Source organism: Parus major, chromosome 11, assembly GCF_001522545.3.
Source record: "Parus major isolate Abel chromosome 11, Parus_major1.1, whole genome shotgun sequence".
NCBI lineage: Eukaryota > Metazoa > Chordata > Aves > Passeriformes > Paridae > Parus > Parus major.
Window position 1 is genome coordinate 18750485 of NC_031780.1, and position 25134 is coordinate 18775618.

At 42.5% G+C, this 25134-nt stretch overlaps 1 long non-coding RNA gene across 1 annotated transcript; it reads right to left on the minus strand.

Moving 5' to 3' along the window:
• Positions 1-323: 323 nt before the first annotated feature.
• LOC107209982 lies at positions 324-20212 on the minus strand. The gene is made up of 3 exons (XR_004499106.1): positions 20078-20212; positions 18259-18335; positions 324-1287 (listed from the first exon to the last, which is right to left on the minus strand). It is a non-coding gene; the product is annotated as an uncharacterized LOC107209982 (long non-coding RNA).
• Between the last annotated feature and the right edge of the window lie 4922 nt (positions 20213-25134).

A 25134-nucleotide genomic window follows, 5' to 3' on the forward strand; every position in this document is an offset into this window, starting at 1 on the left:
AGAATAGCAGAGCATAAATATTAAATGTTTCCATTTATCTTTTCAGAGTGTTCACACTTAGGTTGTTCCACTTAACAACCCTTAAAATAGCCACTCCAAGCGATTCCCTTCCAAACAAAGAAGAAATACATGCAAATGAATCACTGTGGCAATTTTTATAACAAACATTAAAACATCAAAGGGAGCATAGAATGCAAACATATATTGACTCATGGGCCCTTAAGAATAAGTGCCTACTGACCTTGTAGGAGATAATTGGGCTTTGAAACATCTTAGGGACTCAGCCAAAACACACTGCAGTGCATTAGCTATTAAAAATCCCAAGCTCATTAAACAGGCAAAATGTGTATCAGACCATCCTGCAGCTTCATCTGTTTCCACTTTGTGCAGAAGCTGGGATCAGGACCTTACTGCAAAAGAAATCTCATGGAATAATGGAATTTCACAACAAAAGTGGTTCCTACAGCTAATGTGTCCTTACTGAGGAGCAGGCCCTGAGTCATTACCGTGGGCTTTGTCCACGTTCTGCATTCACATTGGTGTCCTTATCCATGGATATGCAGCACCAGGACTGCTGGTCACTGCAGAGCAGTGCCAGGCAAGGCCCAGGGCAGAACTTCCTCGTGTCAGGTTTGTCACAAGCAGGTGGCATCGGGTGCAGTGGCCCAGCTGATAAAAGGAGCGGTGGCCCTGAAGGCAGCTCTCACAGACAGGCTCCTGCTCTAGCTGGGAGCAGCAAACCAAAGAATGGAGATTGAATTGTCCCTCAAGTTCCATCAACCTGCGCTGCCCTAGGACTGGATGACTCCTTGGTCATGCTGGTTTTCTTCCTGTGGTCCTTGCTGGTTGCTGGGCTGATTTTTCAGGGAGGCATTGAGAGCTCAGGGACCCGAGAGAAGGCGTGGGTTCCATCCTGCACAGTTCCATGTGGGGCAAGCAGGGGCACAGGAGCTGAAGGGGGGCTTTGTTTCTGGCATTTTACACCCTCACAGAGGGAAGGTGCCCAGTCTGAGGTGGGAGCTCAGCACAACCAAAAAGAGATTGGTTCTGGTTTTCTGCAGTTGCAAACAGGGCCAGAACACCTCATCTGAAGAAGAAAATACATTCCAAGAGGAGCTCTAGATCTCCTGAGCAGGGAGATGGTGTCAGTGCCAGAGGTATCACAGGAAGGTTCCTCTGGATTTGAGCCCTTGAAGATGCTGAGGCCATCAGGGAGAGTGGACTCCATGGCTGGTACATTCCAAACTGTCCCACAAGTGGGGAAACCAGACCCCCATCATCAATATCCTGGAAATGAGGAAAAGAGAACACAGAAATAATGTAGGAAATAACATTTTAGATGGATAACACTCAATCTGCCCTGAATGGTTGTTGTGCCTTGGTAGCACCATACGCTCAAGCTTCAAACTCAAATTAATTTATCCAGCTGCCCTTCTTGATTTTGCATTTTAATCCTACCCTTCCTGGAAACAGATTTGAGATCTTAATCAAGGACAATCAAGGAAGCTCTGCACAGACACCAGTTGGCTATATAAGAGCAAAACAGGTCACTGCCCTCTTCTCTGGGTGGAAATAATTTTCTTCATCTGTGCTGCAGCAGAAACAGTCCTTGGCCTTTCCACTCGGGTGAGTAAGGGCCTGGAGAAACTAGTGAGCAGTATTTATAAATGGATCTTGTAGGTCACTGACAACAGCAGGGAAAAAAAGCATGTTGGCAATCTGTTCTTAATTCTATTTTAAGATGCCATGACTTCTTTAATAGCAGGTACAACAAATTGGCCCTTCAAGGCCAGAGGCAAAGGTCAGTGTGCAGGATAAATTGAAGGCTGTTTTCCTTAGGCTGATGTGATACAAATGCTGAAAAGTGCTGCAGTGCAGGTTCAGATGAGGGCCCATTCCAGACTCCTGCCATTATTCCTTTTTCATATTTCAGTGTTATTTTCTCAGTATTGTCCTGTTGTTACCTCCACTGGATAGTCCACAAAGCTGCAAAACGTGAGCTGTCTTTTCCTGAATGTGGATTCTGTTATTTCCTCCTTGGTCAGCCTCCTGTGTCCTCTGCACTTGCCCTTAAATAAATTTCATTAAGTCTGTCAAACAAGATTTACTATTTATGTTGACTCATTTTTAACAGCATATATATCCTAGTTTTGTGTTTTCATCTCTTATAGAAGAGACAAACTTCTCCTTCCCTCCTGCTTGCTTAGGAACTCATTTGTCTTCTGCAGTCCCTCTCTGCAGGTGGATACCACCACTGGAAACTCTTGACATTATGCCCCCAGTTTCTCCTAAATACACTTGAGCTGTTTTTCCACCCAGTTATCACTGCATGTACTTGAGTCTATAGTACAGAACAAAAGCTTACTAATGGAAATATTATGTAGATAAATTCTTTAATGAGTTTTCATTATTAAAATGTGTTTTTAAATGAAAATAAATTATATGAACAGATAATTACAATGGTGTAGTGCTGGGACATTGAACACACTTAATCCAGACTGAGGTGTAAGAGAAGGTCTTGGACAAGAGTTATTCCTTTCAGTTATTTCCTGCATTATAGGTGGCATGACAGGAACAACAAGAAAACAATTTACTGTCTGGATCCTGCTGAAGTTGCAGGTGACTTAACAAATGCTCAGCAGCAGTGGAGATGCTGGAGTTTTTGTTTTGGGACAAGGTGGCAGAGAGCTTCCATGGCACGTTGTCAGATTAACAAAATTACTTCTCCAAAAACTGTGCTTTGGCATGGAGAACAGCTCTAAGCAAGGCTGCAAAAACAGCATCAGTGAGAATTCATGGAGCAACCTTAACATAAAGCTGCCAGGGAGGCAGGGCTATAACATACAATTCTCTGAATAACATGTCTGGGGTTTTGTTTGGGTTTGCTTGTTTGGGTTTTTAAATGAATGTATAAGCATCTAAATAGTCCTCAGTTTTCAGGGAATGAAGTGGAAAACCAGTTTCTTTTGGTTTGGAGTCTGGACATTGGGAAGTTCAGGATGAGTAGGCAAATTGTACAGACTACTGAAATATTCACTGTGAAGAACACTCTTATTTCACAGATGGAGAGATTTTCAAGTAAAAATGCACAATTCTGATGATGAGTCTGGTGGTGCCCTACATGCTTACAGGTGCAGATTAACCAGGGAAAATAAGGGAATAGAATTTGCCAAATCAGCAAAGTGTCCTGTGAATATCCCAGCCCAGCCCTCACATGCATTATAGATAATAGAGACAAATACTGAATTTGCCCACTTCTCTCTGAAAGGTGCACACAGAGCAAAGCTGCTCAGTGTAGTGTTTGTGTAGGATTTCTACCTGTAACTGCAGTAGTGGTGAGATCCTGATGTGACCAATCACCAGGGAAGGGATCAACATGAGCTTCTTCCACCCCTGCCATCCACTCTGGCCAAGAGAGTCCCAGGAACTCTACTGATCCTGCACTCCACCAGGGCATTTCCTAGAGACTCCTTTAGTGTCTTTACAGAGCAAGATGTTCAACTGTTCTTTAATTACTTAAAACTGCAAGAAAAATACTGCAGTAGTCTTTTTGCAGAATACCAAGCCCACGGGAATAAAACCTTACTTGTACACACACAATCTATGGTTTTTATTCTCTGATATTTTGTAAGCAGAGATTTAGAAGCAGCAGCTCAAAGTGCAGACACTGCTGTGTCATTCCAACATTGCTAAAAAGAACTCTTACAATGTCTATATGACTCATGTCCCAGGTGATGTCATGAGATGTCTGGAAACAGATTTTGAAGCAGGAGCAATATAATGACTTTTAGTGTTGCACTGATTCAACTTCATTTAAAGAAGTATGCATAATGCTAGCCTCCCACACTCCCCAACTTTATTAAATCAGAAAGTAGAAATAAGGGCAGAGAAATGATGATCAGAGGACTACAAGAGAAGTCTCTGCCATGTGAGTCCATGGATTCCATATGATTCAAGCAGTGTCTGTAGTTCACATTAGTATTTCTTGAATTACAAATGTAATTTACATTAGGTTTTTAAATAAATATATAAGCATATATCTAAATAGTCCTCAGCTTTTAGGGAATGGAGTGGGAAACCAGTTTCTTTTGGTTTGGAATCTGGACATTGGAAAGCTCAGGATGTCTAGGAAATCTCTTCCAATGATAATGGATAAAAAAGGGATCCAAACCTAGCCACAAATTCTTCTTGTTTGCCAACATGAACAAATGATGGAAGAAGCAGTGTATTGCTTCCCTTTGAATCTCAGACTGCGATTGATCTTTCAAACAAAGAAAGTTTTGGATTAGCAAAAGCCACAACCCAAAATCTGTTAGGCCAATGTGCCTAATCCTGCTGCCAACACCCAAAGTTGTGAGTGCACCCTTGGAGACTTCCTGGGAATGCAGAGCTCAGCTCCTTCCAGTCCTGATTTTGAAACTGTTCAGGACCGGGCTTTTGGAGTGCTTGACACTATTTATATTCAGGAATGAATCATCCCATTTGATTCCCACTGCAATTGTCTATAAAGAAATGTGGTCACAGTCCTCTTGTTGACCTTCCCCTCTTGGCTGCATGCTGTCAGTGCTTTAGCAGTCAGCAGCTGAGCCTGCCTGGGGTGGGTTGAGAGCCAGCCTCGCTCCCCCTGGGCAGCTCACAGCAGCCTGGTGGGACACAGACGAGTTTTAACTCACAGCACTCGCTCCCACAGATGGTTCTTTCATTCACAATGGCATGAGTAGATTCCCCATCTGCTGCCACAGCTAAATGTGATTCAGAGGCTGAAAAGAAGCATTCCTGTCCAACTTACTTGTGGGGTTTTTAAGGTAAACTGGTTGGTGATGTCACTGTGTGGGAATCAGAGGAGAAGCAGCTCCCAGAGCTGGGCATGGCTGGAGCTTGGGGCTGGAGCCTGGTCCTCACACACAGCCTGGCACTTCTCTCAGCTCTTCCCAGCCCCACCTGACTGTGAAGCAGCTTTTGGGGAGGAGAAGTCACACTGAAGTTTTGATGTTTGTCACACTCGGTGACAATCTGGATTATGTGGCTGTCACCACCTCGACTCACAGAACAGAGACATTTCCAAGGTGCAGCTGTCCCAGCTGCCAGGAATGTGCTTTGGAATCAGGGAATTGCTGCTAAATCCTCAAAACCAGCAAGAGCAGTTCAGCTTTTCCTTGTGTGCATTCCTACTGCTTCTCATGATACAATGCTGGGGCATGAAGGAGCTCTTTCTCAGTTAAACAGCAAACTTAATTTGAAAACAAAAGAAAGGGCTACCAAAGAACACTTGTTTTGTATGAAAGAAAATTCTTTTTGCCACATGGATGTAGTAGCTTACAGTACATTTTCTCTGTTGTATTCAGGAATAGATTTTTGCAGGAATAAACAGCCACACCAAAGGTTTCTAATAATCCTTGCAGTCCCCACAGTGCCACAGAATGCTCTCCACTGATCTAAATGTGTGCAGGTATCCTGCCTTTCCAGGAGTAAATAACCCACAAAGGAAGACTTTTATGGAAAATGGACCTCAAATTAGGCAATAATGATCTATCAATTTTGATAATTTCATCTAAGGACAGAAATTAGAGGTCAGAAACCTCTTTATGTTGCCCTCAAAAAAAGAGAATCACAGGAGTTTCCCATGTATGCTCCCTTATAATGTTCTTTAGTTTGATTTTTTAAATGTCCTAGCTCTTGAAATAATTTTGCAATCTGTATATCAGGGTGTTGGAAGCTGGACAATTGTGTGTAATACATCCTTTAAAACAATCTTGCACTTTGAAAAATTACTGCCTGCATATGAAACAGCTTTTACAATTCTTGACATTTTTTACATTGGAGAATGACTGTAAAGGGCTACAACAGCTGAATCACAGAAGAGAGCTGTGCTGGGTTGGAGGGATGCCCACCTCTTTTATCTGGAATTTAGATGTCCAGATATTTGAAAAGGTGGAAAATGCAAATCAGTGTCTTAGATGGGAGGAAGTTGAATTAAGGAGCTTGAAAAGGAAGAATCTGTACTAAGAAGTCCAGGAAAAGAAATATCAGTGCTAATAAACTTTAAGTCTGACATAGGATACAGATGTGGTAAGTTACATGAAAAGTTGTACTGCTGGATTGGCAGAAAAGAAAAATCTAGATTTCTTTAAGTTCCTCTATATGGTGCTCCCCTGCATTCAGTTCCTATTAACCAGTGATTTATCTACTCTGAAAAGAATCTATGTTCTTGTGTTAATGTTGTTTGGGCACACATTACCAAGGCAAATAGAAGGGAATTTGAGTTGTAGATTGTGCTTTGAAAGAAATCAAGCATTAGCTCATTAGTGCCTGTGTGCTTGCTGGCAGGGTCCCAAAGCATCTACCTTAGATACTGCCTGAGTTCTAATCAGAATTCCAGATTTGTGCTTTTACAGCATGGCCAACCTTTTCACTCTTACTTTCACTTGAGGTTCTGTATAAAAAAGGAAATATAGAAAAGGAAATGTGCTATGCTATCAAAAACCTGCAGCCTTTAAGGCTGACCATGAGTGTGATAAATGTTTTCAGAGCATCAACATCTTTTCCATCCTCTTTCCTCAGCTGGCAGCATCCAGGTGTTACTGGGAACAGCTCAGTCTCTTGTGTGGATTTGACAACTTCCCCAGCATCATTAAGGAAACAAAGTCCACAAGTCCTTTTGAATAAAATTGTTCCTCCAATAGCTTGCCTTATTGATTTTGGCTATTCTAATCATTGGACAGCAAGGTGTGCAAATAAGGGTCTAAGGAAGAGTAAATAATACATCAATGATCCCAGCTACAGCTATGAATAAAATTCTCACATTTCAGTTCTTGCCAGAACAGCCTTTACTGCCAAATCCAAAACATTCTTCATGATTTTATTTCTCTGCCCCTTGCTACAAAGCTGAAACTTTCCATGAGTTTATGGGATAGATACATAGCTTTGACTAGAAATATTAATGAACATGCAGCAGTGCTGTTGCTGGTATTGATAAACCTGTTCCTAGCCCACGTTGTTATGCATGGAACAAGAGAAACCTCTGCTTCAGCTGTCCCATGTACTTCATTGGGTTTTAAGGACCACAAGTTACACTTTTAGCATCACTGCTCAAGACATCCACATGTCACAGCTCCAGGTTTCAGTGCAGGTGGCAATCTCCTTTTCCTGCCTCTGGCCAGGGCACAGCTGCCAGAGCATCCTGAAGTTGGGCATTGCCCTCCCCTGCTCAGCTGTGAGCCTGTGGAGGGTTTGGCATGTGGCCTCTGTGGTAATTAAGATAGAAGAAAATCATTAATGGGAAGACGCATTTTTATCACAATAGCTCCAAGAATTCAAAAGACTGACATTTAATGATGTTTCTCTCATTCCAAAGGAAAGAACATGAAATTCACCAGCTGAGTGTAGTAGGTAGGGCTGTCCTCAATCCCCAAAGGGCAAAAATGAGCAGAATAGTTACAGAGAAGAGTCAAGGTTATGGTCCTGTTTTCTCCTTGGGCTCCTCTTCTTCAATTCTGGATGCTGTTTATGCTTTTAATAATTCAGTGTTTTTAGTACTTTTGTTCAGCTATCACAAGCATTAAAACCTTCAAATTAAGTTAAAAACCTTAATTCCCTCTACCTAGCCTGTGTCCTCCTCAGATAAATATTATTCTGAAGGAGAACAAAAAAACAGTATAGTAATTGGACGAGTATCTCCCAACTAAGAAAAACTGGCTACAAATGAAGGATCCAAATCAGAAGCAGTAAGGACAATTTCTCTGAATACCACAATTCTGATTGTGGTATTCAGAGAAATCTGAATGGACACTTAAATTTCCAGCTGTCTTGGATGTGGTGATTTACCTTCAGACATGTCTGGCTTGGCATCAAGGCAGTGCACAAACCACAGTGAAATTGTAGAGACAGAGCAGAATAATTTTGGCTTACCAAACACTGAAACAAAGTCAGCATTTGTCTCAGAGATGCCAAATGAGGTTATGGCAATATAATCACTCTCACTCTTTAAGGGCTGCTGTGTAAAGCCAGCTCATACAAACTCATGCATGCTCTGAAGCATTTCCCTGCTCTGCACTTGGGTCTCTGCTGAGGGACTGTATTTGGGGTTAGCTGTAATCATCTCTGGCTTGATGTGATTTATGAAGTGGGAAACAATCACTGTTTAGCCCAGTTAGTTTAGGCACAGTTTTAATGGCAGTTACACAGAAACACAGAAGAACAGAATGGCTTGTCTTGGAAGGGACCTTAAAGGTTTATCTAATTCTTACCCCTCTGCCACAGGCTGGGAACCTTATCCCTAGTTTTAATAGCAAATACATGAACACTTGTGTTCCTGTGTGCCCCCTTTTAAAATAATGTCTGCAATCTCACAAGATAGCAGTGATGGGTGGAGAATTCAGGACAGGCAGTGTGGTGCTGGGGGTCTCTGTCCCAGGCACTGTGAGACCTCAGCTCATCCTTTTTTGCTGCTTGCCACCCTCCACTGTCATCCAGAGACAGGAATTCCTCTCTGCAGCTTTCAGTGGCAGGATGATCTAAATGCTTTTCCCCTTTGGAACCTTTTCTACAGAAATGTGACTGATATGTTGACCAGAGAGAGAGAAAACTGACTGTTTTTTTCTTGGGAAGTTATGAATTTACCCTTCAAATTCTACACTTCAGCAACCTGAGCCAAGCTCATTGAAATGAGAGTAATTAAGCACTCTGGAGGGTAAGAGCAATTTAATTTAGTTTGGTTTAGAAGAGTGCTATGGATTTCTTCCTCTGACCTTGGGATCTAACTATCTAAACTCCATTCAAACTCCATTCAGGAATTTGACTCAAACCTAGCACTTCATGGGCCACTGGTATGTTATTTATAAGTGTGCTGGTGTGTTTTTTTGTTAAAGCATTTCAGTCTTTTCCCTTTGTTTCTAAGCTTTCAGGCTCTGACCCCATATTTCTCCCTGGGAATATGTGAAGCCCCTTGGGATTCCAAGTTTCCAGTGCATGAAAACACAATCTGATGGAGAGCTCCAGCAGGGCTTTCCCCACATCCTTGTGTGGAGTGGGACTGAGAGCTGGTACTTTCCTGCTCCCCATCCTGTGAGAGACCCAGGGGAGGAAGGCAGCCAGGAGAGGCATCTGAACAGAGATATTAAGGTCTGGAGAAACATGTGGAAAACAGGTTACTCTCATTTTTAAGGTATTTGAAAAGCACTGTCTCCTGAGGCAGCAGAACCACTGGATAAAAATGGATATTCATAATTAAAACCACGTCCCCTGGATATAATATTGTCATATTCTGCTGCAGAGTATTTCCTGGCATCTGCTGAGATTCAATAGATTGTGTTACATGTCAAGGACAAAATGTCTTTTTAGTTGGTGGCACCTAACTCCGTACTTTTATAATCTGCAAATTGGATAAAACACTATTTTAACTTTTTGGATTTAAACAAACCATTTGAAAGCTCAGTTCTGAACTAACAAACACCTTGTCTTTTGAACAGTTTGTACTAAAATTGATACTTGATAGCTGCCAGCCTGTGCTTATTAAGTTATTGACTGAGAACGTGCCGGGTACTTGGGTCTGAATATTCTCTTTTACCTAATTCCACTTTTGTCAGAAGCTAAAATTTCCTTGAAGGTGACATGCAGGGACTAAAGACAGCCTGTTCCAGCTGACCTCACTGACAGGATGTTATCATTTACCTGGCTGGCTGCTTAGCAGCATTAGCACTTTCAGTGATGACACCAAAAATCCCAGGTTTTACCCTTTCACTGACGTCAGCAGCAAGGCAAGGCTGGTTTACACAGAAATAAACCAATAAGGATGGACTGCATCACACAATTACTAAAAGATAATCTCTTTTTTTCACTGCTTTTATTAGTGACTCATGTGGTCCCAGGACAGAATAGACACTGTGGTTTAATGAATTCTGTCATTGCCACTTAAATCCAAAGGAAAATGAATCTCCAGGGCTCAGTTCTTATCCCTCACCCTGCAGGATTCCAGCCAGGGGCAGAGGTTTCACCAGGGGTGCAAGGCCAGGTATTCACAGCCCCATCTACTCGTGGGGATGGCTGCAGAAATAATTCAGGTTATTTTAACAAGTGCAGTGACCCATTTGTTTACTTATTCTGCAGCATCACTTGTCACTTCAATTACAGCCAAATTGCCAGATTAAAGTAGAGGAAGAACTAAACACTAATTTCCAGGAGCTTAAGGCTATATTTTAGGAAGGAGGTAATTTAATTTTAATTTAAAAAAGAATAAATATTTTCATCTCCCTTTTTCCTTTTGTAGCTTTATATCACATTGTGCTCTTTTCCAGGCAGGAAAAGAGGGAACAGTCTGGGTTCCACAGAAAAGTGGAGTTACCTGGAAACTAGATTACAACAAACTGAAGGATTTTTGTTTTGTTTGGTTCTGTTCTTTTTATTTTAACACTGATTCAGCTCCATGGAGAGGGATCATGGCTGGCTGTGATTCCAGCAGACTCTTAGTGATACATAGGCATTTAATAAGGACTGTTGGTAAATCAGAGTTCCAGCCTGGAGCTTCATCCAGTCCTTGTCTCTACATTGTAAGGATCTCCTCAGTTCTGGTGTTTGATTCACCCTGATCAAGCAGAAATACCAGTACAGTAAATTGTGTGGAATGAGGGCTAAAGTGTCTTTTCTCCAGAGTTTTTTATTTTTGTGGATTTTTTATTGCTGGGTTTGGGGGTTTTTTTCTCCTTAGAAAGTCTTGTGTTCCTTGCCCTACACACAGGGAAAAAACACATTTATAACAGTGAAAGCAGGGTCCAGAAGGGTCATTAAGTCATTTTCACAAACCCTGATTACCTTAAATCTTCAGAAGAGAAGATGTTCGGGTTTAGAGGCCAGACTGAACTGCTTCTAAATAACTCTTATTAGATCTTATGCTACAAAAAGGCTGGAGTGCTATACAAGATCAGTCCACAGGCTGGTAAATATCTGGGAATAATAACTTAGTTTGTCAGCTGCCACCATATTCAGGCACTTTAGACCTAATAACACCTCCCTTGTCTATGGTACCACAGTAAGAGCAAATTATGGACAGAGCTGATTGGATAAAAATGTAATTAAAAAATTTATCATGAAGGTATTTCTATTGTTTTTTCATGGATCCACTGTTTGAAATAGCATTTCTAGTTCTACAGTTTGTATTAGGAGCTGCCACTATTCTAGTATTTATTAGCTGAATTAGTCTAATGTCTGAGCTAAAAACACAGTGAAAATCTGTTTTCAATTCCAAGAGAAACCCAGACTCTACAAAGCACACAGTTACTCTGGATTGGAGTTTTTTATGGCACTTTGTATTATTTTTATACTGGAATTTACTATCTAGCCCAGAGGTTTAAATGTAGAAATTAGTTTAAACTGGTAAATCTCTTCTGCTAGGCACTTTGACCTATGAATTATCCCATCTAAAAATACCAACTTTGCAATGCAAGTGTAACTTCCAGCTTTTTATGTATCACAACATGTTCTCTAAGTCTATCATGACATATTCTCTAAGTCTTTGTAACCAAGTACACAAACAGCTACTGGCTGAATTCAAGCTTAGTGGATTTATTCATAACCTCTTCATGTGAACAAATTTTAGCCCATTGGTTCATGAGCTTTAAATTATTTTGTCCCTGGCTAGAACCCTGTGGCACCTTTGCAGACCAGGTCTCACAGTCTGGGGTCATTTACACTTTTGAAGGTTCCACCATCAAATGAAGGTGGAATGAACCATGAAATGAGAGTGAATGAACTTGGATATGAGCTTCAGCTGCTGTGCCCACACTTGCTGTCAGTGGCTGCTGACAGAAATGAGTCTCCTGTCTCACACAGGGCAAGGTTTGTGCCAGTGCAATCAGATTTCCAGCTCTGAACTCATCTGGGACATCAGACTACAACCAGTCTGATTCTTCTCCCAGTGGAATGAGTGAAGATTTCATCACTGACTTCAGTGGGAACAAAATCAGGTCTACCCTTTCCCTGTGTCACAGCTGTCTACGTGGAGAAGTGCCCGAGCTGGCAAGTCCATGAGCAGCATGGGCCACTGCAGGGAGAGCCCTCGGGGGTGTCAGCACTCCTGCCACAGCTGCCTGTCACAGCAAACTTTCCACGTCTGCTGTGTTAATCTGGCCCCTCTGAGATCAAACACTGCACCTTCTATAATAAGCCTGACAACATCTTAACGGGTCAGATACTTATCAGGGGTGCTTGGAGCCACTGCTCTGCTTTGAGCTGTGTTTATCTTGGCCTTGAGCCCTCACAGGCTCTTCTAAAAACAACTGAGAAATACTGAGATTGTGAAGGAGCTGTCAGTCTTACTGAAGCTGCTTTTAATTTTCAGAGCATTTTTCTAACCTGAGCAGGCCATGTCTTCAGAAATCAATGGAAAGGAGAACTTGTCAAACCTGGGTGTGCAGGATAAAACTCTGACCTGCAGTAAAAGCCTCAAGATGCACCTGGTATTTTGTCAAGTACATACAGGTGTGTAGATATTCAAGTTAGTGTGCCCATGCTCATGCTGCTAAAATCTTCTGAAAACAGGAACTTTAATAAAGCTTTAACTCCCACAAGCAGTGTAGAAATGTGAATTGATTGAAATGCAGATGTTCTAAAAACAAATGACAATTTTTTCCCCTTCTCCCCTTTACAATTTGTGTGTAAATCTGTCTCTGTGTGGATGTTGGACTTAGAATAATGTCATGGTCTGAGAGACTTCTCCCTGATGTTTTTAACAGAGATGATGTTCCATGGTGTAACTCATCCAGTCACTACTGGGTGCACAATCTGTACAAACAGATTTTTGACTGTACATTAAATACAGGCAAGAGCAGGTAGATCTGCACACCTGCACTGACAGCTCACACAACTCCCAAAGCAGCAAACATATGGACTGCTAGTCCCAGAATTACTCAAATACATGTTTAAAGGTGCAAAAGAAGACCTATGAATGTATTTCCAGTCCCTCCAGCCCCAGACTGTGCCTCTGTGCAACCACAGGTGGGTTAACCACCCATGCATTGGCCATGTGCCTATTAGCTCATTAAAATATTGGTTTGTTGTCCAGGGTTGATAAATACATTATAAATTTGAGTCCCCATGTCTTTCCCAGTTTATTGGATCGTTCAACAATGTGTCTGGGCTTGCTGCATGTACAGAACAGACAGGAGACAAGCCCATGGCTGCAGTGATAACTACTGTAGGAGATGTATCTGAGAAGCCTTTGCAGCAGAGAGCATCTCCTGGTCACCAGCACACTGCTCACAGGCACTGCAGGGCAGGAGCTCACTAACAGCAGCAAAGAGCAGCCCTTTGTGAGAATGTGGGAGAGCTTTTACCTCCACCTCTTTAAGGAAAACATTACAAGAGCTGCTAAGAACCAGTGAGGAAACACAGGTGAACTTGTTGACCCAAAGGAAATACTTTTTGCAGAAGCAGAGGTTCTTTAACTGTGCTGTCTACTGCAGGGTCTGTGATGTTGTAAGTTTGACAAGAAAGAATCTGCTCTTTTGATTCAAGATCTGTTCTAGACCTGATTTCAAGAAAGTTGAGATAACAAAGTTTGAGTGATTGGTTCAGTCAGTGCAGTGTTAATTGTAAAATTGTCTGTAACTGTGAAACTGTCTGTGTATGTGGATACTCCGTGTAAAAAGGAGTGGTGTGTGCCAGGGTGGTCACTTCCTGACTGCCATGATTTATGTATTTCTGTATTCATTTACGTATTTAGCAAATGTTTAGCAGGTTCCTGTGGAAATGCCTGTGTCAGCTGCAGCAGTGCTGTGTCCCTGCATTGCTGGGAGCCACCGTGGTGCCCAGAGCAGGGATCTGGAGTGAGAATTTATTCCTCCAGGCACTGCAGAACCTGCTGGGCTCAGAGCCACTGGCCAGGGCTGCTGCTGAGCAAGGAGGAGACATAGCCCTGGCACCCACATTGTCATCCTGCATTGCTATCTCTCCAATCTCCCTGCTTATCATTCTGTCTCTGCCACTATTAAATGAAAAGCCATTTGATACCTGAGGCTTCTGGCTCAGTATCCCATAAGCAATTAGCCTATTAGTCTTTGAGTCATTAATATTCTCTGCTTTCACTGTGATGATCTCACTTCCTGCACACAGGAACACTGAGCTGAGACCAAATTATAAAACCCAAACATAAATACAGCAGGTAAAAAGGTTGTTTTAATGATGTATATTCTTTGATCACTACTCAGCAAAAAGAAGTTGTTTAGAGTGGTTTGAGAGTTTTTGTAATATATATTTTATAAAGAATGTGATAATGAGTTGCCTTGTAGAAATATAAATGAAACAAGATGTTAAAAGAAACAGACATGAGAAATAAATAGTGAATATTCAGGTATTGTAGATTCATCTCCAATTAATTAATGAGGTCTTTCATATTTTTTAATAAGTATTATCCCCACTGCTGATCTTTGAGCTTTTCCTCAAGGGTTTTTTGTTACTTTATGGGTGATCATGTCTCTTGTAGATCAAAATCAATAAAACTTTGAGTGCTCTTCCAAGTCCTGTGCAAAAAACAAATGGGATGCATTGATTTCTCTCATTTAGCCACTTCTAAGGGAAGATTCTCACTAAAGCAAAAACTGTGCAGCTGAGTCCTAAGTAAATTATTGCTCCTTCTCAGAGTTGTGGCTGGCCCATCCTGATTTCACAGCCTGAGTTACTGCTTAAGAACCATTCTCACATTTGGCTGTGCTCCTTGAGTGCTGCCTGATAAAAGTCCTGGATGGCTGCTGGCAGATTGTCATTCCCATCCATCCCATTATCAGCACCTCAAGGGGGTCACTGTACAGCAGCCTGTCCGTGCTCCCAGCAAGAACATGAAACTCATGCTGATACAGCTCAAAATTATGAAAAAAAAAAGTTATATGTTTAAAATGTTCTTTTTAAATTTTACTAAAATTTGGCATGAATAATTCCATTTGTATAAAACTCTGTTGTGATCTGCAGTGTAAATATATACAGTATTCATCTGACTTTGGAAAAATTGTAAGGATGTGAAAGGGGTTTAAACTGTTAAAGAGTTCTGTGTTGAGCTGCACAGGCAGATGGTGTTTTATATTTATACATTTGAAAACCCTTGTGTTATATAAAACTTTACAATAATTTGTTTTTTTTAATAGTTTGCTCAAAGCCTAGTGCTATATTAGCAGAAGGAATGGAAACAAGAATAGGAGAGGAGAATACAATAGGGGACAGCTAGTGTGTTTAAAAAAGAAAAAAAAATTAAAATTCCTCCTTTTTTGCCTCTGTCAATTGTGTCTTTAGTTACAGGGAGGCATAAAAATTCACTCTTAGCTACTCCATGTGGGCTGTGCTGGTAGATGCTCTAAACTTGGGAGCCTCTCTGCTCTGGAAGTGGTGCCTCACCAAAACAAGCTGAGTAGTCAGTCTTGTCCAGGAGCTCAGAGTTTCTCACATGAGCTGGACTACAAGGACAGAGCTCAAATTACTTTCTATTTATAAATTTCTCTGACAAGCATTGATCCCATGTCAAATGACACTGTGAGTGTTCAAAAATGAGAGTTTGTTAATAGAGATCCTCAATCAGGACTTCGTTGCACACACCATTCTCAGTTTCACAGATTCCAGAGAAAAATCTAAAAGCCCTCAGGGGTGTCCCTGCACCCTCATCTTGGTGTCACCTGCAGATGTGCTGAGGGTGGCCTGATGGCTCTGTCTGTGTCACTGCTGCAGACATCAAAGAGCTCTGGGCCAGCCCAGACCCCTGGGGGACACCACTGGCCACTGATGTCCATCAGGGCTCGGAGCCTTTGGCCACTGCACTGACAGAAAATCACTCCAGAGTCCCAGATGGCAGCTTGCAGGCTTTCCTCATGCATGGAAGTCCCAGGGCTCTTTCTATAAATATCCAGGACCATATGTTCCTGCATCTCTGAAACATCACTAAACTCTTTGCCCTTAGATTCCTTTGGGAAACTGGGACAGGAGCATCATAGTAAGGACATCAGAAAATCTAAGACAAGATGGTTTGGACAGTAATATCTGTGCTGTGTGTCTACCCAGCTCAACATTGGCTCAATATTTTTGCTTAATAATGCTTGTTATGGGCTGATTAATTCTGGGATCAAGTTTAGGAGGACATGAAACAGTATTTAAATCCAGATTTAGTGTTGCTGCCACACCTGTGCTGCAGCAGGAGTGCACAAACAGCTTTCTGTGCTCTCCTTTTCCTCAGAGGGCTCTGGGCTGCACCATTAATCCAGAACATGTTTCTGTCCTCACTGGGCTAGAGGCTGGGGCTTTCATTCTGTTTCCAGGCAAATTAAAGTTGGTATCCCTGGTATTTTGGGGGAATTGTGACAAATTACATAGTGAAATATCATGACATATAATCCCATGAAAATAATTATGAAAGAAGTATAAAGGAATGCAGTACTCTTATAAAAACCTAAACAGAGTTAATGCTCCAAATCAAATCAAAATTAAAAATCTGAGTTATATGTGAGAAATCACCTGGTTTATAGATGAAGGGCAAATCCCTTTCTTAACTCTGTACTGGGAAGTGGATCTGTTTTCTGCCACTGGTGTCATGAGCTTGCTCCTCCAGGGAGGAGTTGAGTGGGTAGGGCACTGGACAGGGTGAGCTGGCTGCCTGTAGGAATTCGGGTGAGTGACTCTGCCTTGTGTCCTTCCCTTTGTAGGGTGAGATAATTGCAATTCCCCACTGCCCAGAAATGCTGCAGGGCTCTCTGTTCTGGTGAGCATTAGGGTGGCAGGGACAGAAATCCAAGTGCTGTAAGACAAGGAGTTATTAGCAAGCAGAAGATTGTTTTCCTGGCCTTATCTTTCAGGATCCTGTTGTTTCACAAATGTGAAGTTTCCTTAATCGATATTAACAAAATCCTCTCTGTACTCAGATGTTCTGAGCAGTACTTGAAGAAGTCATGCTACAACTTCAGACTGTTCCTTGTATTTTTCCTTACCTTTGCCTGTCTTTCTTTGTCACTAACTCTCTGGTGCCACATAAATATTTTCAGCTGGATCAATGGGAAAAAAATTAAAGCTCTGAGGGAGCTCCCCTTCAAACTGTAATGGACCTCTCTACTTTGCCACTGAACCTGGATTCATGGCTAAAACATTAATGTAAATGGAAATATTCTAAGTTTAAAAAAAAAATAGAAAAATATTAGAATGTTTAAGTCTCAAGGACAAAGGGTCCCTCAGAAACAGCATTAAAATTTTGCTGGCAGCTGCAGGAAGTTGCAGTTCAGAATAAGCAGGCATAGAAATGAAACTGCCCTGCAGAAATCATCTACTCAGGGCAGTGCCCTGTACTGAGCATGAACCAACCTTGTCTCTGGTGTTAGCAGCCCTGGGTTTGATCTTATCAAAAGAACTTAATGTTTTTTTTCAGTTGTTTTTAGAGAGGCAGCAGAAGGCCTCAGAACGAAGCTGGGGACAGCAGAGCTCTGGCATCTCCCACAGTGCAGGGTCTGCTCCCAGAGCAGCTGTGATGGAGGCTGTGCCAAGGGCTTGTGCCAGAATAGGCTTCTTAAGCTGTTTATTTTATCCAAAATGTTGAGATGTGGTCTGCTGGCCACAGAAGGCATCTGGGAATGGAGAAATGCTGGGCTTGGCTCATTCTGTGCATCAGTAAGCAGAGGAGTTATGACTCTGAAGTTAACTGGTTTCTATTTTACTGGATTTGTAAATTAATACCTAAATACTCTGCATCAATTATGTATGTAAAACATAATAATTTATGCTTGTCTTCTGCAATATTGCAGGACTTCTATATGCAATTTTCTCAATCTGCTTTGAGATACTTTTGAATGTGTAATTTTGTTATTATTCAGACCTCTGAAGAGATAGTGCAAGTCTCCACAATTCCCCAAAGAACAACATTTTATATCAAATTCAAATGAGTAATAATGAAATTGAAATGAAATAATGAAATAATGGAATTCTAGAACTTTGGGACACATTTCCACGTTGTTACATGGTGTAATCATTCTATCATCACAAGCCAAAGCAAAACCAAATCAGTGAAAGCTTTGCCTGACATCCTTTGGCAGACTGGAAGGCAACTCATTTTCAGATTGATTTGAATATGAAATTGAATTAGTGGAGCTAAAAATATTTCTGCAGCACTGCACTGGTGAAAAGCAATAAACCCTTTTATGCCAGATAGTCTATGGAAGAACGGACAGCAACCTCTGAGAAAATGATAACCCATTTTTTTGCTGTTACCATGGCAATGCAGCTACAAACACTTGTGTTTGGACTTACAATCCTCATGAAATACAGCTTGTCAGTTCTTTTTATGAGCCATAAACCCTTTCAACTCCACGGATGCAGAACAGCTCCTAAGAAGGAGAGAGCAGAAAGAGAATGTTATACATGGGAGGTGTGCAGGTCCTCATCAGTCCTCAAAACACCAGGGCAAGGCCCTGATGGAGGCCTCATTCTAACTTAAACATCTATTTGTTAATCCATTCATGTATTTCTTGGGTGATTTTGTTTAGATTTTGTGCCTCTTAACCCCTGTGACTGCATTCCCAAAGTATGTGGGAGCTCAGTCTCCTCACTGCATTCACTTGCTGCACTGTGAGGAAAGGCAGGGCAGTCTCTAATCCATGTTTAAAATAAGATTGTTATTTTAAGCAACCTTTCCTCCCCCTTTTGAGTCTTTGCATGCTTGAGGGATTCCCTTTGGAGTCCCAATAAATAAAACAGCAGGCTTTACTCTGCTTTGGGCAGCCCTGTGTTTCTGTCACTGCTGAACAGGCAGTGAGGGCTGGAGCAAGATCCTGGGAAAACACAGCAGTGAATTTAGTTATTCCCAAGAATGTAGAGGTCAGAATGCAAAAGTGTGGAGTTTAGCATTTCTCCTTTAGCCAAGGAGAAAAACCAGACTGTCATTCCAAAACACAGGCATGCAGATGATTTTAAACCATTCATGTAAGTGAACCACATTGTCAGCTGAACACTGAAGGTCAAACACCTGGGAGCTGTTTCTGATCCCCTCATTAAAAAGGGCCACACTCCCCTGCTGCCACATTTCCCTTTTGTTTTCCAATGTGCAGCACACAGCAAATGTGCCTTTCATAACAAACCTGTGCACGCAGCAGCATTTCTGCAAATGTACCAAAAAAAGGCTGAATTTAATGAAATTATTCATAAGCTTAAATTAACCACAGGTTTACAGCATCAAAGCCAATGTTCTTAATCCAAAGGATTTACCCCAAGTAGGTTTAAGATTGCACAGAGTAGATTTAGGATTGTGGGACAATCTCAGCTCATCTGAATTTAATGATCTTGAACATCAGGGTCTCCTGAATTACCTTGGAAATTATCTGGAGATAATTCATGTTCAGAAGTACTGGAAGGAAAATGGCACTCGGGTGCTCTCCAGAATTGCAATTTCCAGTGTTGCTAAGACACAATTCCCTGGAGACTGATTCCCCAAATCAAACTCTCACAATCAGATGACAATTGCTGACCTGGGATGTGTTTGGCATAGAGCTGTCTACAAATAAGGGAAACTTATCAAAGACATAATTTATAATTCTTTTGCAAATGCGTGACAGCTGGTCCAGGAACATGGAATTAAGCTGCCTTTCTTGTTAATTGCTGCTTAATAATTACAGCAGCAATAATAATTGCCATCAGCATGTTTCTGTATTCTTGAGTTTGTATATTTTCCCGTATTTTTGTACTTATGGTCCACCCCACTTTTGTTACTGCCAGTGGCAGCAAGGTCCTGAGGAAGAAAAGAGGAATTTGGGGGGTTTCTGGGTCTGACCTGTACCATGTTTTCCATGACAGCTGTGGGTCATTAGCAGCCTTTCAGGGAGGTGTGATGGTTGTACTGAGGTGACAGGGAGGGGTTCAGGCCTCACTGCCAGGCCTGCAGCCTTTGCTGCTGGAAAGGGAACGAAGCCATGTCGGGAAAAGCTGCCCTGAAGGAGAGGTGCCGGGAGAGAGAAGCACAGCTCTTGGCTCAGAGGGGAAAGCTGCTCTGGGAGGGGCAGAGGAAGGGTCTGTAGGCAAGTGTTAAGAATAATTAGAAGATCGTTAGCTATGTTACAGTTTGTAAACCCCTTACCTTGTAGCTCTGTCCCAAGTTGCTGTACCCCGTGTTTCTTGTTCTGTGTTCAGCCAGGCCCTGCCTCCACTGCTCCTACACTCCCACATGCCAACACTGTACCCCTGCCCCAAGCTGCTGTACCGCGTTCAGCCGGGCCCTGAGGAGGACATAAGGACTTTTATGTAAACGACAGAAACCAGAGACTCATGGGACGCACACAGACTGATAAAAAAGTCCCAAGACAACGAGTAACACTAAAAGGAAGGAATAAAAACAGCACCATAGAACGAGGAAGACCCAGAGGAATCTTCTGACTTCCCTCCAAGAGCTGACATAAGCTGAGGGGACTCGACTAGGATGAGATCCTAGACTACAAAGCCAAGAACATGAGCGTTCCTGCAGACTCCTGTGAGGACAGAAGTTTCTGGGTGGTAAAGTTAATCTCCTCCTTTACATGGAAACTGGGCACGGTGGCGGTGTGTGCGGTTCTTCAGGCCCCCCACTCATTTCACAAATGAGAAAGCTCACCTCGACATGAAGCTGATCTGGCTCTGGGCCTGTGCCCGCCATCCCTCAGCCGGGGCTTTGTGGCATCCCACAGCCCTGCTGCTGCAGGCACTCGGGGGAAAAGCTTTCAGGGATTCAGGGAAATGCCCCTTCCCATTTCCAGTGGAGGAATCCTTTCAGATGAGCAAACACCAGCTCCTTACTCCTCCATGAGTGCCTGGTGTGCCAGGGTGGGATGGGGCCGGGCAGGGATGATGTCAGGCTGGGTCAGAGTGACCAGAGCGTCCCCACCTCAGAACCTGAGCCCCAGCAATTTGTCACCGGTGCCTCCTACATCTCCCCCTGCCCTTCCAGCAGAAGGCAGCCCTTCCTCTCCCCAAGTGTTCTGCAGTTCTCCTCCAGCTCAGGATTTTGCTAGGTTACCTTTGTGCCTCCTCTGTACAAGTAATCTGTGACTGGAGTTAGGAATGTCAGGTGTGGGAGGGGATGGAGGGCTTAAACTTATCTTGACAGAGCCTGGAGGGGGGACAGTGATTTATCTTTGAATGCTGCTCCCTCCTACATTTCTGTCGAGCTGATGATGCAGCTTTCTGTAATGATTCTGTAGTGACTAATACCTGAAAACCACGGAAATTTCTCTGAAGTCTTGCGTGAGGGAAGATGGGCACTTCTGTTATCACCAGGGAGGCAGAGGATGATTTGCTTTTGGATCAGAGGTGAGATTTGTATCAGGTTGCTGTGTCAGCCAGGAGATGGAAGTTTTGAGAGCTGGGTGTTCTTCCATCTATACCCAAAAGAGAGTTATCTGGATGATGTGTTTCACTGTTAAACTGTTCCTGGAACAAAGGAAGTCAACTGAAGGACAGCTGTATTTTACATATCAGATGAGCAGAATTAGATTAGAAAACTGGGAAAATATTTCATTTGAAGTTTTCTTTTTGGTGCTCGTTGCTTAATTTGACACACATGTTCAGTGATTAGTTACAGCCTTCCCATAACCTAAGAAACCAGCTGTCAGGCTGGTCATTGTTCCTCAGTGTTGCTCTGACCTCAGCCTTTATCTAAAACATAAACAAAGATCTCAAGTCATGGACATCAGCTGGTTTTCCATCAGAAAAAACTCTTTTCCCTGTTCCATAAAAACACTTAATTTACTGTTTCAGCATTGGGATTTTTTTTAAGTGTTCTTCCCATTGTGGTGGTGAGTCTTGCATGGCATAGGGAAATGTAAAAATAAGTGAGAAATACATTGAGGAGCAGTTCACAGACCTACGCTTTTAATTTATAATTAATTGATTGAAGCTTTCCATGCTCTTGCATACAGAACATGGGGAGATGACCAGTGTGCTTTTGTAACAAAATGCAGTGCTGTACATTTAAACAGGGCACTGTGACTTGGGTTAGCTTCTTAAATGCTGAGATTATTCTCCCTGCCCAGTTCTTTCCATTAGTGTTTTTGCATTGTCCTGTTCTACTGCTATATCTGCAAGTTTCTTTTCTCTGTATAAAATGTCATTTGCAGAATGTCCAAGGAAGGTGAATCTACTACAGAGACAGCTCCTTGCAGCCCAAGCCAAAACATTAATTCTTCAGGCAATATAGCATGTAATTAAAAACTTCCCAGGCTGGATATCCTGTTTTGGGGGAGCAGATATTTGAACTTTTGCAATGTTTGACATTTATGATTTTATAGGAATTTTTAAAGGAAAGGCTCCCTTTCACTTCCTCTTTTCTTTCCCACTGATGTAAAATAATATGCAGTTTGTTGACACAGTTCCAAATTACGGGTTTAGAAAAACCCAGATAGATTTATTTAATCCCCATCCCATACATCTATCTTTTAACTGCACTTTCCAAAACTTTTTATGGCTGTTATGTTAGTATGGATTTAGTCTTTAAAGAATCTCATACCACACAAATTGACTGCAGGCACACAAAATGAACTTCAAAAATCCTTTCACTGCACTACAGAAAAACCCAGTCATTGGTGGTGGGGCACTGTGTGGGTGTACACAAAGCATCAGGCAGTGTTTTTCAAGGACAGCAATCTGCACATTCTCAGCTGTACTTTATGATCTGCAAATTCAGAAAAACAATCCAGTATAAAGTCAAATTTCCTGGATTTTATTCACTAAAGAAGTGAGGGTAGGACTCATCAGGCCAGCATCATCTGGTGGGAGGTGCACTGGGATGCAATCTGGTGTACAGCTCCATGCCTGGAGTCACGAAAATCTCGGTATTACCAAGCTCATTGTGGAGTTCCACTCGGTGAGTAATGCCAAGGTATTGTGTTTCTGCTGCTTCAGTAACCTGAAATCAGAACTGAAAACCTGATGGAAAATTTTACATCACATATGACTAAGGGCCCTTGTTTTCATTCAAACACAAGGAGTCCTGTGATGTGACAGCTGCTCTGTTGGGTGCTCTTGTTTCCCTGCTATGTGTGAATTTGGTTATTCAGGGATTTTATCACTGGAGCAGTGCAGGGAGCTCAGGGGATTTTCTTTATGTGGTAGCAACACCCAAACAGCTCTCCAAACCTAGAGCCTTACTCTAAAAGAGACAGCACATCCTTGAGCCTCTAAAAACATTTCTTTAGTTCACATGCTTGTCTGTGTTCTACAGGGTCTCAAAATAGAAAATTGCCTACTGTTTCCTAAGACTTAAGGTCTATAATTGTTCCAACACTTCAATACAAACCAAGAGAGAACTACTCAGCTGTATCTTACCTTCTGCAGATAAAGAAATAGCTGGTGTCCTTGAATCTCTCTGGAACATATGCTCTGAAGGGTGCCTTGGAGCCCGTGGGAGGGTTTTGTACCGTAACTCAGTGTTTGGTGTGAAGTGTCGTGGTTTAAGCCCAGCTGGCACCCACAGCTGCCTGCTCACTGCTCCCCTCAGCCTCAGTGGGATGGGGAATGGAGCCAGGGAAAAAGTGGGCTGAGATAGAGACAGATTAGTAGGCCAGGAAGTGAAGGGAAAATAATAATAATGATAACACAATATACAAAATGAGCAATGCATAATACAATTGCTCACCACCAATGTCCAGTCAGTCCCCAGGCACTGATGCCTGCCCCATGGCCAACTCCCCCAGTTTATGTGCTGAGCAGGAGGTTCTGAGGTCTGGAATATCCCTGTGGTCAGTTCAGGTCAGCTGTCCTGGCTCTGCTCCCTCCCAGCTCCTTGTGCTCCTGCTCTCTGGCACAGCACAGGAAACTGAAAAGTCCTTGACTTGGCATAGGAACAAACTTAAAACAACTAAAACATCAGAGTGTTACCAACATGACAACTACAAAGCACAGCACTGGACCAGGAGGAAAATTAACTCTCAGCCCAAAGCAGGACAAGGGGGGATCTGAGTCAGTGGCACAGCCAGGCCAAAGGATGCTCCAGGCTGGAGGGCTGCAGGTTGGCTCTGGTGGCACAGTAATTCATCTAAAACCCAGCAGGATTCATCATGACAAATCCCTTGTACAGACACACTTGTTTTCCCAGTGAGCATCTGCCTACCCTGCAAACATTAAATACATTGTATTTATAGGCATTTTGTGTGGCACTTGCTTTTTTTTTCAGGTGGAAAAGACAGAGTGGTGTTTTCCTTCCCATAATCACTGTGTTCCAGCTGATCTTGCATTCTTTGCTTGTTTCGTGGTTTCTTTTTTTAAACTGTCAGTTCTTAAATCTTAGGGCTGCCTTGGTTACCTTCTGTAAATGTGAGACTCCAGCAAAAGCACATTGATAGCACCTTTTCTCTGAGGCATCCAAGGGCCTTACTGTATTCCTTACCATCCCCGTCTTGGAGGCTCAGTGTTTCCAGCTCTTACAGCATTTTTTGTCTTTCCCACTAAGTCTTGCAGTATTTGTTGTCATTCTCACTAACCCATCTGCTGACAATTTTGATTAGGCTGTGGTGGAGCAGCAAGTTTTCCTGATTGCACAGAAAACCTTTAAAGTGTAGCCTGAGGCTCTGGGCACAGGAGGTTCTTTCCAGTTATTGCTTTTTAAACCCTTCAGTTTAGCTGGAGATGTTTCTCACAGGCTGTGTCTTATGCCGTGGAAACGTGTGGAGAAGGTACAGACAGCTCCTTGCTGGTTTTGTTCTTAAACTGTCAGACAGAAAACTTGAGCTGATAATTTGGGGTTAAAGAACTTGCTATGGTTTCTGTTATGTTTGCACGTGTGATGTGTGGAAGGAGCACAGCAGTCAACAGAGCAAATCTTCAGGCACCTGTGTGTGTGTTCTTGTGCCAGCAGAATCTCCTTGTGCCTCACCAAAGGTACAAAATTGAAACAAAATACAGTGATTTGTCCAAGTGATGGAAATGCAGGGCACAGATGTTGGTGTGCCACATCTGTACACACCCCCCCCAAGCTGGCAGGGAGTAATTCCTGCTGGATCCATGGGGTTACCTCAGTTATGACTCAAGCAGCAGCTCAGACATGAGTTCAGGTCAAGGACTGTCTCTTGGGGATGGCAGTATTTCAAAAACCTTCATTTTCTGCTTGGAGTGAAGGCCAATTCTCTCATTTCTCTTGCAAAAGTGTGAAGCAGCCACCAAACATGT